The 14,893-nt window shown below is 39.4% G+C and overlaps 1 protein-coding gene across 1 annotated transcript in view; it reads right to left on the minus strand.

Annotated features, from left to right (window-relative positions):
• SIPA1L1 (signal induced proliferation associated 1 like 1) overlaps positions 1–14,893 on the minus strand; it is a 368,372-nt gene that overhangs the window by 137,213 nt on the left and 216,266 nt on the right. The gene's annotated exons all lie outside the window — the stretch shown is intronic.

Consider the following 14,893-nt stretch of genomic DNA (forward strand, 5'->3'; position numbering starts at 1 on the left):
CGCCTGCATTTCCTTACGCATTGCATCCTCCCCCACCCTCCGGTGCTCATTTATGAAGACAGCAGAAACAAAACGCTGCTCTGGACAGACCTCTCCATATTTTCCCCGACAGACGACAGAGGAGTGTTAGCATCCTTGCAGGTGACGGGTGAAGAGCACCAACTTCCTTGCGAGCCCGTCAGTCAGGAGGCAAGAGGCACACATTCTGAGTACAAAACCCCGCATGGTTGCGCACATCCTGAAAATAAAGGCAGAGGACCCTTTTCCAAGGCTCCACAAATTACACAAGAGGTGGCCTTTAAATTCTTGCCAAATCCATGTTTGGAAGGATGCTGCTGAACCAGCACTGCGCTGACAGGGCTGCATTGTCTACAAATCACGGCTGACACCCCGAGGACAACCCGCGCTCGCTACACTCCGCTCAGCGGTAACAAGCACTTACTTCCACGATAATTAAGCAGCTCGCTAGTCGGCCTCCTGCCTCCGAGGCAGCCGCTTTAATTTCTCTTGCAGTACGCAGCATCGTTTTAGAAGGCTCGCTGCTATTTAAAGGCTGGAACATTTAGGGGAGTTTCAGAAACTGCGCGCTGCCTGCAGAATGCAGGGCCGGCTGAGCTCCAGCTGGGCTCAGGGGCCGGGCCGGGCAGCCGGGCCCAGAAACACCAATTGTTTTCACTCTGGCTCCTCTTCCCCCCGCTTTTGTGAAGGGGATAGAGGCTTTGCACCGCTACCTAATTAAACCTGGCTTTTGAGCTCTCTAGATACTTCTGCCCTCAGATTGCTCCGATTTCCTTTACAATTCAGACGAGATCGGCGCGTTCAGGGTGGTATGGCCGTAGACTCCTTTACAATTCAAAACGTCGCGTGCTCCTCTTGAACTGCAAGCCTTCAAGTGGAAGAACGTGCTAACTGTTGCTTCCAGAGGCAGAGGGGCAGCACATGTGGCCGCAGCTGAGGTTCGAGAAGTGCTCCACAGAAAACGGGAGGAAAACCAGCCAACTGAGCCAAAATGCAAAGTAACCTCCAGCCCATCTCCAAAGAAAAAAAATCTTTAGATAACCAAAGCTAGAATTTATGAGCTGTTTTGTAACCTGGGTGGGGGGTGGGAGGTGGGGTGTTGATTTCAATGAAATATCTTTCAAACAAAGAATACCCTAGCATAAAGAACAATTCCAAGTAGATTCTTACAAAAATCAGATGTTTTCAACATTTCTTACAAGCTCACAGAAATCCAAATAAATCTATTCCCAGAGGTTTCAGTCTCTAAAAGGCCAACACACTAATTCCACCAGGATAAAGACATTCTTGTCGCGTTTCATTTCCCTTAGAAAACAGTTTGTGGCAGAACTGTCTTTTTTAGGATATGGGAGGTTGTATGCATTGTAGGAGGAAACTGAAAGCCAGCACTAAAAGACAATAAATAGAACTGACTTGGAAATGCCCAGGCTTGGCTGTCTCTACTACAGACCTCCTCTTCAGAACCATCTCAAAGCCTTCCTAGATTTTTTGATGAGTTTTTATAAATCTTATATTTCATAAATTTTTTTTTGCAGTTTGAAAGAAATGCCAAGACTCCTTTTACATCTTATAAAACAATGCAATGTTTTCTTTTAATTTCAAGATATAGATGGGGCACATAGGGAGAGAGCGTGCCCACAGTTTAATGACCTGTAAAAACCGAGGAGTTGAAGACAGACAACTAAGTTAAATAACAGGGTTTTTTTTCCTGTCATAGGACCTTCTTTACTATTCTCATTCCCTCCCTGCCCCATCTCCCTCTCTTTCTCCCCAGCATAGCATCAAACCCCTTTCAGTGCAGTATGAACTTTGGACAGATACTAGTGTATGTAGAAATATATGTATGTTTTGCATTTGTTAAACTAGTCAAAAATAAAGGTGTCAACCATGTGTGTAATATTATGACAGATCAGGAACACCTAAAACCTATTCCTTAGGGTCGAGAGAAAAGCAAACATATGCTGACAATTATTAGCAATTCCCTTAATTATCAGCAAACCTGCTTAAACATCATTAAATACAGTAAAAAGCAATAGATTTAAATAGGAGAACAATACTAATTTAGAGCACATCACCTCCATCTGTTGAAAGAGTAAGTTATATAGAAATTTCCCTGGTACACATTTAGTTTTCCACCTCTAGGTACTACTACTTGGCGTCTATGTTAGACCCATTTAGCAAGAATACCAACCCACTGTTTAGTTCAGTGACTTCCTGCAAATTCTATCAGGAAATGAGAAGACACATTCAAATCCCACTGGTTGACAGTCTTTTGATCACTCAAGGTCTATCACAACATAACCCACCATCCTTTCCCAATAATGTCAATTTTCCAGAAGTGCTTCCTCCTCTCTTCTAAATCATTCCCACCATTTCTCAATTTCTTTCTGGGCACTGACCACACACTTGGGTGCTAGGAGCATTTGAGGAAACAATCCCTCCCTTCAAGGGAAGCTACAGGTGTAAAAACAGCCCTTATCATTCTGGCTCCTTGAGACATTTACACTCTTGACCCCTCCCTCCTTCCTAAAACACTCTTCTCTAGATTTCCATGATAACCATGTTCTTCATTTTCTCCTGCCTTTCTCTTTTTGCTCACTCTTCAATATCACCAGTGGGCTCCACTGAAAAGCTAGTGATTCCAGAGTGGCAGCCTTGGTTGGCTTCTCTTAGCATCCTTCATACTTTGAGGGAGCTATAAAGGGTATTAGTACTGGGATGTACGCAGCACTGAGTGCATGAGGATGAGATAGCAGGCATGGGGACACCCAAGTAAGAATATCAGTCTGGAAAGCAGGATATTCTTTTTTTTTTTTTTTTAAGATTTTATTTATTTGCGAGAGAGACAATGGGAGACAGAGAGCATGAGAGGGAGGAGGGTCAGAGGGAGAAGCAGACTCCCCGCTGAGCAGGGAGCCCGATGTGGGACTCGATCCCGGGACTCCAGGATCATGACCTGAGCCGAAGGCAGTCGCTCAACCAACTGAGCCACCCAGGCACCCTGGAAAGCAGGATATTCTTGAGTTGGTTGGGTCACAGATGCCTGTGCAGCTGAATGAAGAGAAAATTATGGAATTATGTGGGGAGATGGCTGCACGGTAGCCAGTCCATTCTGGTGAGGCCACAGGTACCTGAACCTTCAAATACAATCTCAGTGCAGTAACTCCGAATCTCTACTCATGACCCTCTTTCCTAAACTCCAGAAAAATACTGCAAGTACTCATTTGATATCTTCCTTATTTACCCAATTTGTACAGTGAATTAACTACCAGAAAAATGGAAAAATGATTTTTTTCCCAAGAAATGAATAAGTGATAAGGAAGTGAGAACAATAAATAATTGAAGGAACCAAACAAAAAACTTTCTTTGTGCCAAGGACATAAAAAATAGTTTGAAGGCTACACAAGAAGATGTGGGAAGAGAAAAAACAAAAACAAAACCCAAAACCAAAAAACCAATTATACTTCCTGCCCTAAAATAATTTACCACACAATACAGTATATTCACCAAAAAGATGTAGTGCTTGTCATCAAATACATCCATTTTCCAAAATGGGATGTTGTTAGATTCCTCCACCGGTGTTTATATAATATTAATTACGAAATTTGAGTATTTATGAAAGTATCAATGTAAATAGTTTACAAAGTTGTATATATAGATTTAGAATGCTCATATTCTTTAGTAATGCCCATAAATATATTTTAGAATGTAATAAGCTTTATTTTAAAATAGAAATATAAGCTTACAGTGCTTGAACATTAGGTTAGCTAAGATAACCAAATAAGGTAACCTCTTCTTTACATCCTTTCCTGGCTTTCCTGAATTTCATTCACTTTACATAAAAGTAACATCTCAGTTGGAAGGGCTGTCTCATTCTTTCAAGAGGGTTTGAAATACATACAAACATCTCAGTGCAATCAATGTCATGTATAATTTAAGATTTATGAATCAGCACATAACTTTTTAGACAGGAATTTCCCCCTTTTTTCATTTCCGCTCTGTCCCTTCAACAACAAGCAGGAAGGAATGGGAAGAACAGGGTTGATAAATCTAGTACCTGTTCTCAAAATGTTCACTATCTGAAAAAGACACCAGTGATGGAGACAAAGTAGATTCAAAAAAACCTGCCCTGAAATTAACGAAGTAAAAAAGTTAAGGGATACAACACCTATGTAACAGGATCAAGTTACATTTGAATCTGGAGATAAGAAAACAATTTAAAATGTCTTTATTAGGCCAGAGCAAGAACCAAAGGGGGAGTAACATTTGGCTCCTACCCACCTGCCCAACTAAAAAAGTTTAATGAAAAAGTTACATTTCAAAGGCTTTGTGAAGGCAACGACAAAATTTGGCAGAAAGCTTGATGGCAAAAAGGGATGACAGAATGAAGCAGGTACCGAGCAAGTCATATGGTGGAGTTATTGATGAGCAGTGAAATGAATCAACAGCTGGCAAAACAAGAAGAGAAATAAATGGGAATATTTATCTGTTATGCTTAAATATGACTAACATATGTAATAAGCAATTACTATAATGCCAAAGAGCTAGGTTTGAGGAGCTCAAGGTAGAAATTAAAGTAAAAGGTAGGAAGTAGGAGGGTAACAGCGAATCAGAATTATTAGAGGGAAAATAATAGGTTTTTGAGGTACAGCAAACTAATACTTTCAAGGAAAAGAAATCGGAGCTCACCCACTTATCAGGGCACTGAGCGTTTCCATGTCTGGCAGCAGGTTATTAAGAGACCAGACTAGGGGCGCCTGGGTGGCTGAGTCGTTAAGCGTCTGCCTTCCCCTCAGGTCATGATCCCAGGGTCCTGGGATCGAGCCCCGCATCAGCTCCCTGCTCCGCGGGAAGCCTGTTTCTCCCTCTCCCACTCTCCCTGCTTGTGTTCCCTCTCTCGCTGTGTCTCTCTCTGTCAAATAAATAAGTAAAATCTTAAAAAAACAAAACAAAAAAACCCCACTGTTTTAAAAAAAAAAGAGACCAGACGAGATCAGTGAAGCACATGTGTTTTTAATGTACTAATTTGTACATTCATTTAAAATACATAAAAATTGTATTCATCAATATGTACACTGTGATCTACTACTGCACAGCTGATTATCAAGCACGACTTGGTACTAAACCACTTAATACCAAATATGATCTAGGGAAAAGGGAATGTGAAAAATGGATGCCAGGGAAGAACCAATACATGTCTCATATGCAGGGGGAAATCCTTGTCAGCTTTTCCCAAATTCTGCTTCAAATTCTCCAAGTTATTAATCCACAAAAAAGGCTCCCATAATTAAATAAGGCAGGGATGCACGATATATCACCTCCCTTAGGACACGATAGCACTTTTTAGTAGATTAAAGATTCCATGAGAAAAAAAAAACCAACTAGTTTTATTTAAACTAAGATTTATTAATGGATACGACCATGGATTCACTGTTTAAAAAACAGAATATCTTTATACTGTGCATCCTACTGAACGTAATTGGGGACAAGAATTCCCAATTTTCAAATAATCTAGGATACAAACAAAACTGTACATACATTATAAATATAGCTGTTTTTTAAAAAAGTTACATATAAATTTATAAACAAGCCAAAGGGAGTTCCCCAAAGGATTTACAATGTTTGTCTTTAGACAGCTGGATTAAGAATAACTTCTGGGCTTTTTTTTTCTTTTCTTTCTCTTTTTTTTTTTTTTTTTGTACTTGTACTATTTATTTTCTAAAATGAGCATGTGTAACTTTAATAATCAGAAGAAAAAACTTAAGAGAAAAAATAATCATTCTGTTACTAAAAAAACAAACAAAAAAACCCGTGGGAATATAGTACAATGCACACACATCTGAATACTAATTATAAGACACTGCACTATGTTAATGCTCCAACCATTCAAATCACCAAGCAAGTCAGAGTTCAACAGACTTGAGGTCCTTTCTAGATGATCTTGCACAAACCGCCTGATTTAAATGAAATCAAAGAGGGCTACATGAAGTGTAGAGTGTTCAAGACTATAAGATCAGCAGTATTTACAGATTTGATTAATTACTTCATACACAACTGCCTATACTTCCTCATTTACAGAAGATTTCTTTAAATTTAATATCGATATAAAATCCCCTCCTGCCAACAGGTCTCCAGGTGGTAGTGAACTGGAAAACCAGGTGAGGCTGCCTAACAGGAGTGAGGCTGGGCCGTCATCACTCACCCCCCTTCCAGGGGCGCATCTAACTTTCCCCACATTCGCAGACATCTCACCTTTCATCCTCACAGTCCTCCTTCTGCAGAGATTCAGGCTCAATGTAAAAAAATATCACCATTTGACTCTGCTTTGAGATGTCAGTGGCTCAAGAAACTGAAACTGTTTGTAACCTGGAGAGGAGGAGTCTAATAGTATTGATCTTCTCTTCTGGGGACAGAAGGAAAAAAGGTCTGAACTGTATTAAGTCAGATTTAAATTAGATAAGCTATGAAAGCTGCCTTTGATCCACACACAAGGAACCCCAGCAGAGAATCCGCATCACTGAGACAGCTTGTCAGGCTGCCAACATGGACACCGGGACACCGGATGGTGCTTTGCACTATGCTAGTCACCCTCCCAGGAGGAGACACAGAGGGAACATTTCCACCCTGAAGTCCCTCAAGTGTACCTGGAACAAGAGGAGAGGAGTATGGGAATCCAGAGGGTTCAGTAAGATAGAACATCACAAATGGCTTTAATAAAGATATCGTGGTTCTCTCAATTGAATATTTATATTCCAAAAAGAATTTAAGAAAGTACACTTGAAAAAGCACGTGTAAATTCACCTTAGAAAAAGAGTAGAAAGTAGCATCAGTAAGAATAATGGATAAACATCAAGTTATTTTTTTTAACATCAAGTTACTTCTACATATAACTCTAATATCCAAATAACTGTTAATCATGATTAATATCAACAGTAACCACATTTCACTTAGCAGATTTTAAAATACCACCCAAAGACTAAGACTTAAAAGAAAAAAATTAGGGCACCTGGGTGGCTCAGTTGGTTAAGCGACTGCCTTCGGCTCAGGTCATGATCCTGGAGTCCCAGGATCGAGTCCCACATCAGGCTCCCTGCTCGGCGGGGAGTCTGCTTCTCCCTCTGACCCTCCTCCCTCTCATGCTCTCTGTCTCTCATTCTCTCTCTCTCAAATAAATAAATAAAATCTTAAAAAGAAAAAAATTAAATGGGAGCCTGGGTGGCTCAGTAGGTTGAGCGGCCAACTCTTGGTTTTGGCTCAGGTCCTGATCTCAGGGTCATCAGATCTAGCCGTGCATCCGGCTCCGTGCTCAGCAGGGAGTCGGCTTGAGATTCTCTCTCCCTCTGCCCCTCCTGCTCATGCACTCTCTCTCTCTAAAATAAATAAATAAATAAAATCTTTAAAAAAAAAAAATTAAAATCACCCCACACTGCCTTAGCATTTCCTTAAATACAGATTGCAGATGGCTCATTTGTCTGTTTTATCATACCCTTATTTCTGACTATAAGCTCCCCCTACAGGGCCTCGAAGCATCAGGACTCCCATCCATTTCACTCTCCAACACATGTTTATGCCTTCAGTCCTCATGAGCACCCTGTGAAGTTACCTCCATTTTCAGGGAGGTAAGGAGATTGCGTATGACACAAAGTGCTCACACCCAGTGGACTTACTCCCAGTAAATACTGGACTGGCAAAGAATTTATGGCAGAAAACTACTTCAAAAATGTATTATAAAAGAAAAAAGGTCTCCCTTTATAGCCTTAGTTATTACTTTTGAAGTCCAACTCTGGTATGAATCTCTGCATCTAGCAGAAATACATCTAGTGGGAGAAAAATTTTGATAATTAACTTCCTTAAAATGCTACAGTGGTCAAATCACTTGTCTTCTGGAAACCGTCCTCCTCAATCGCCACGCTGTTACTGTGTGATTTAGGTCTGGAAATCAGGACAAACTGTATCACCTTTCCATAAAGATCTATGGGATGACTGATTCAGATCAAGGGTATCCTTCTCTGACCTTACATTCAGAATTTAAAACTGTGAGTTATGAGAAAGAATACCTTGTCCAAACCCTTCATCTTCCACATGTGGTCTCTCAGGGTTGAAACTGTAAGTTCACCAAAGGCAAACAGGGTGCAAAGCCTATGTATGAAGCCAGATTTCCTCATTCCCAGACTCCTATCCCGTCTGCTATGCCATGATGTTTTCTAGAACATGCTCCTCAACAATCTGTTGCCATCAGTTTTAACCACAGTCTGAGCATCCTTTATGCTGGGAGTCTACACACAACCTTGTTCACTCCCCACAGCAGTTGCTGGGAGGTGTGATCCACAAAGTTCATGTGTGAAGACCCTGCCGCTCCGAAGAGACCAGGTCACTGCTCTAGGGGTCTGATTCCTAAGCCAAGCTGCTTGCACTAGAACACCCTCTCTCCTAAAAATGCCTCTCCTCCTACTACTTTCTGAAATTTGTGAGTAACCCTACACTTGGTTCGGCCTTTTCTCCCCAATTAGAGCTCTAGGTTCCTGAGGGCTTTCTTTATCCCCAAAGCATCTAAACTCAGTATCCTTGAAATGAAATCATTAAGAAACAGAAATCACTTGATCTCAGTTAAAATGGACTAGAAATTAACAGATAGATTAACAGAATTCATATTGTAATCTAAAATGTAGTTATGGTTAGCTCATAAATATCAGTGTTGAGGGGGACAGGTCAAGGGAAAGAAAAAGCCCACTTAACCAAAATTTAATACAGATTTCAGCTTCATCTTTCTCTCTTTAGGAGCCTTCACAACAACAGAAGTGAATGAAAAATAACAGCAACTTGACCTTCTTTCCTTCTATCCAGTTACCATGAAAGGGCATGAAAAATAGCCACACAAATGAGCAAATCTTTTAAAAGAGCAACCAGAAATGCATCCATTAGAACTGGACAAGGCACCGTCACAGTGAAATCACCAAAAGGTAAACTAATGCACAATAGAATCAGCTCTTAAAAATCCTAGCAAAGTAAATAAACACATTCACAGGAAAAAGGAGGGCTGATTAGTACAGCACAAGTGGGAAGGACAACAGAAACCAGAAATTACAAATGACCCCCACCAAATTCATCATGTTCAAGATAATCTTCTTTTATGCTTATGTGATTTTTCTCCCATACAAATCTTCCCATTGCTGACCCCTTTTGCAATGCTGTTTTTTAAGTGCATGAATTATATGCTTAAAAAAACAAAAAACAAAAACGGAAATAGTGCAGAAAAAGTGAAAAATATATCTTCTTGTTCAGTACACCCCAATACCAACTCCAAGGGTAGCCACTCCTAATAGTTTGTGTATTCTTCCAGACATTGTGTGGGTTGAGCACCCACAGTAAGTCAGGCATTGAAAGATAAGGGCAGAGGAGAGGAAGGATCCAGTTCACAGGACAGCTCACTTCTGAAGAGACTTAATCCAGTACAGAACCAGAAAACCACGGCAGAGGGGCGGATGGTGAACAACAAAAGAATCTACTTGCATCCAGGAGAGGCAGAGGACCACCCCTTGCCAAGCTGACATAAAATACTTGATGAAACACTTCACAACAATCATATATACAACTGATCACATCATGGAGATATATATATATATATATCCTGGTTCTGAAAATAGGAGTCCTCTACAAATGTTTCTGGCAACTTGTCAACAGCAATTAAGACAAGAGCAAATGAAATAATTTTTTCTTAAACCAACACATACCACATTCCCCCAGGTTTTTTTGTCTTTACTAATTATGCACATATACAAATATTCATACACACTTATACATAGCCCTCAAATAGAATTATTTTTATTGATTCCCTCAAACTTAAAAATCCTTGACTTCTAAATGAGATTTACTGACAGATTTATTATTTTTAAAAATTGAGGTAAAACTGACATAACATTATGTTAGTTTCAGGTGTACAACTCAATGATTCAGTATTTGTATATATTGCAAAATGATAACTGCATGTTATCTGTAAGATCAGTTAACATCTGTCAGCATACAAGATTACAGAGTTTTTTCTTGTGATGAGAACTTTCAAGTTCTGTTTTCCTAGCTACTTTCAAATATGCAATACCATATTATTAACTACAGTCACCATGCTGTACATTAGATCACCATGAGTTACCCATTATAACTGGAAATTTGTACTTGTTGACTACGTTCACCCACTTCGTCCCATTCTCCCCAACCTCAGGCAACCACCCATCTGTTCTCTATATCCATGAGCTTGGTTTTGGTTTTTTGGGTTTGTTTTTAGATTCCATGTTACCTGCAAATTTATTAACTTTATCATTTAAACTTTCATTTACAAACTAGGAAAAAAGCTAACTAAAATGCAAACCAACCAAGTATTCAAAGATAAAACCTTGAGGCTTTGGAAGTCTTCTGTTTCTTGGCCATGCTTTTCATTTTTGTAACAAAGTGAAATGAGTCCCCTAGCTGAAACGGTAAGTTTGATCTTCAGATGTCATCTTGTGTGTCTGCATTAGCACTCACACTTTAAAATCTCATCACTCTGCCTATTCAGTACTGAGTGTTTATAAAGCGCATGCAAGCACAACACTTACACTCTCCTGCTTAAAACCTCACAATAACTTCCTACCACTTTCAAGGCAAAAGAACAATCTCCCAAATGCATGACAGATCCCTCTAGTTAGCTCCAGTCAAAGGGAAAGAGATCCAGCTACAATTCTTTGAATGTACCCTGAATGAGCCTTCAGGAGAAACCAAGTGGCACCCTGTGCTGGGACACAAGCTCATACAATTCTCTTTCCTCATTCTCGTGGCTTATTCCTCCCCACCCCTCTTCCTCCTGTCCAACTCTTACTCTTCAAGACTGCATTTTGGTATAGTCCCTTCTAGGAAGTTGGCCACACCCCACCCCTGCCCCAGTCATGCTGCCATGTTCTTTTACACAGCATCCCTTGAGAGTACTGCATGTAACTTACAGTGATTCAGAATCAAGACAGGGATTCTCTACTTTAAAGAAATTATCACTTTACTATGCATCATAGTACCTTCTAACACCAGCTCTGCTGGCAATAAAAATGAGGGATTCTCAGTTTGAAGTTTTCTGACAAAATAATTGATTTTGAATTTTTTTTTGTGACAAAACTAGTTAAAAAAAGTTTAAAAGAAAAAAGATGTTGGAGTAAAGAAAATTCCTTAACAGAACACAAGTGCAAGAAAAGGCCTAACTAGTGTTGTAACAATCATGGGTATAATAAGCATCAAAGACATTCAAATCAAAACAACGCTACATCATTTTATACCGATTAGGAAAAATCCTAAGAATGCCAGGACTCACAGTTAATGGTGCACAGTTAAAACAGACATCCTTATGTTGACAGAGTCAATAAAAATTGGTAAAACCCTTCCAGGGGAAACAAACAAAAAAAAAGCTGCACCAGAAAATATTCATATTGTTGGGCTCTGTAATCTTTCTTTCAACATTTGGAAATGTATAGTTGTCCAGGGGCAGAAGGGATTTTCCTCTATGAGCCCAAGAACTCTTTATTTCTCCAGCAGGCCCTGGAATCTCTGCCAGACTTTCCATTCCTTGTGAGTTCTAGGCATCTACTCTTTCTCTTCAAGTCTCTAAAACACTCCCACGACATCCTTGGTTCCCAAAAGACAATCATACAAAATATCCCAATGTTTCAAGGTTTTCTGATGCACCACCAACTAAGCCACAAGTGGGCCATGAGGCGAGGGACTGTGCCGTATTTAGCTTTCGGATACTTAGTTCCTACAGAAGTTTAATGATAAATGTCATCCATGTTTGAATACAACAAGTGGGACAACAAACACTGAGAAGTGATTTTACAATCTATAGAAGGAAAATCTATTGTACAAAGATACTCACTGCTATGCTATTTAGTTTTTCATTTACATTTTTATCAAAGTACTGCTTACAACATTTAAAGGCAAATAATACTACAACATATAAAAAAACAAACAAGAGTGCTTTACCCCATATTCTCCATTCACAGGAGCTACCCCTTTCATTTCATACCACTGTTCTCTCCAGTATTTCCATATTTCTCAATAACATGTTCATACTGCTATTTCTTGATTTGTCTTAGATATTACCTGTTGAAGTTCTGTTGTGGAAATGAGAAATAAGCATACTTCAGTAAGTATCTCCTTTCTTCCCTTGCCCTATGCTATGTATATATTTTTGTCTGTGCTGTGTGTACATGTGTGTATTATAGCTATACATATAGCAGGATTTGTATTACTATGGCTATATTTGCTTAATTGCTTCCCTTATTTTTCCTGGAGTTAATAATTGCTTCATTTTTTCCCCCATTTGCTTAGTTTCTATATATGTAACATTAATTCTCCCAAAACTCAACAAGAGAAGAAAAAAAAAAGTTTTCATTACTCTTCCATATGGTTAAAAACAACACATACCCTATCAAATCCATTTCTCCTTCCTGGAACCCTCTCTCCTTGAGCTCTCCATCCTTCCACTCCTGTCTGACCCGACTGATCATTAGGTCTATTGCATTGGCATTCTCAGAAGCATCCATCATTATCATCTTGACAGTTCCTTCCCTCCTCTCCTCTGATGGGTCCCATGCTTCCCAGATCTCACATCTTCCTCATTCTTAAGTTTACTCCCTCATTTTGATGACCATTACCTTCATTCAGCAACTGCCTAAGAAGAAGTACATATGGACAAGCTTTGAGACTTGGCATGTCTAGCCTTAAACTGACAGTTTGGCTAGGTACAGAACTCTGGGTAGGAAAACATTTACCATTGGAATTTTAAAGGTATTATTTCATTATCCTCTAGCTTCCATTGTTGGAACTGAAAAGTCCAGTGATATTCTGATTCCTATTCTTTTATATGTTACATGTTGTTGTTGTTGTTGTTTTCAGGAAGGATCTTTTCAAATACTGGAGTAGCCTTTTTGTGAGTCTTTTTATAATCCTCGTATTGGACACCCAGTAAGCTTTTTAATATAAAAACGTATCTCTTTAAGTGAAATTTTCTTTCTTTTTTTTTTTTTAACAATTCCCCTCCTTCCTTTTCTCTTTCATTTTGAAAGTTCTATTTATTTGATACTAAATCTCCTGAATAGTTGCTTATCTCTTCTCTCCCACCACCCAATTCTTTTTCTTTCAAGTACTGGGGAGAATGTTTTTACCTTCATTTTCTAACCATACTATTAAATGTTTCATATTGACTCTTAGATTCAATTCTGAAAAAAATTTTGTGTTCAATGATTGTTTCTTCCATTAAAAAAAAATTGTATTCTTATTTCATAACTGCAATACTCTGTCTCATCCCCACTAACGTTAAACTAATTTTTAAAGCTTCTTCTTCATATGCAGTCTGTATTTCCCCCACATACACTTTTCTTCTGTTTGTTGTGATCACGGTCTTTCTCAATTGGAATGCTTTTGCTCATATGTCTGCTAACATTAGCTATCCTTTTATATTTAATATTCAGGCATTAAAAAGGAAGACTGAAACTCTGTGTGGAAGCAGGGCTTGTTGATTACTACATAAACTTTCCTACAGGGGACTGACTGGTTAGGTACCCAGTTGTCTTAGTTGTGGAAACTGAACACAGGGAAAAATATAATTATGATTGTCTAGTATCTGTTTAGTTTTGGAACTCTTCCTATATCCAGGGAAATTCCTTGCCTTATATAGACAGTCTACCTTCCACAATAGAAGCTACAAGTGCCACATTGTCACTTAACCAGACACTCTTACAGACAGGATGCAGACATACAACCTGCCCCTCAGCCAGTGAGATATGCACATCTTTAACTCTGAATTGAAATGTAGTTATCTGCAGAGAGCAAGGAGGCAGTGAATCCATTTACATGGGAAGTGAGGACAGCGTACTGCCTATGGTGCATAGTAGTGCCCTCAGTAAAGTGCCCATGGTGGCAACACAAAGCTGGACAAGCAGTGTTCAGGGCAGTACCACACTGGCTTTCTGTGGGACTCAGTGTCCTCTCAGCCACTTTCCAAACCTCAACCATTTTCCAAACCTAGTTCTGCAGCCTTCCCAGTGATTCTGCAAGTCACTAAATATTATTTCCATAAATTCTTTTCCAGTTTAAATTAGACAGAAGGTTTTCCCTATATACTGGGGAACCCACAAATGCCAGGTGTAGACAGGTCATTTTAGGTCATTCATCAGGTTCTCTAGAGAAGAATGGTTCCATTTCCTCCCTAGCATTCAACATTCCAAGAACCAAGCTCAGCAAAAAATGTTTCAAATAATTTCTCCTGCTTTCTGGAGGCTTTATGATTATACCAGGTTAGGGAAGGGACCCCAGTATCTACCTACAACTGGTCCCAACTCTCCAATCTTCCCAGCAACTTGGGTCCTCCAATTCTGGGGTTGTACAAGGTCAACATTCCCTAGTACCCCTCTATAAAGGCATTCACTCTCAGCTCTGTCCACATCATTAAATTAGTTATAAAACATCCATCCCTCTCTGCTGACCAAAACTGTGTTGACAATTCTAATCTGCTCCTATTTTTCTCGTCTTTGCATATTTATGTCTTTTTATATTTCTTTAATAAGGGATAGGGGCTTAAGGAGGGGAAGGAAATAACTGTGGCATATGTTCAATCTGACATGTTTAACTAGGGACTGTGATGCTATTATTCTAAACTGAAAACCTTCAATTATGAAATATTTGAAACATGTAAAAACATAGAGATACCTATTACCCATCATCTGGATTTAATAAATGTCAGTATTCTGGAGAGGCGGAGCAAGATGGTGGAGGAGTAGGAGACCTGGATTTCGTCTGGTCTCAGGAATTCAGCTGGATAGGGATCAAACCATTCTGAACACCTACAAACTCAACAGGAGAT

This window comes from Neomonachus schauinslandi, chromosome 9 (genome assembly GCF_002201575.2).
Source record: "Neomonachus schauinslandi chromosome 9, ASM220157v2, whole genome shotgun sequence".
Lineage (NCBI taxonomy): Eukaryota > Metazoa > Chordata > Mammalia > Carnivora > Phocidae > Neomonachus > Neomonachus schauinslandi.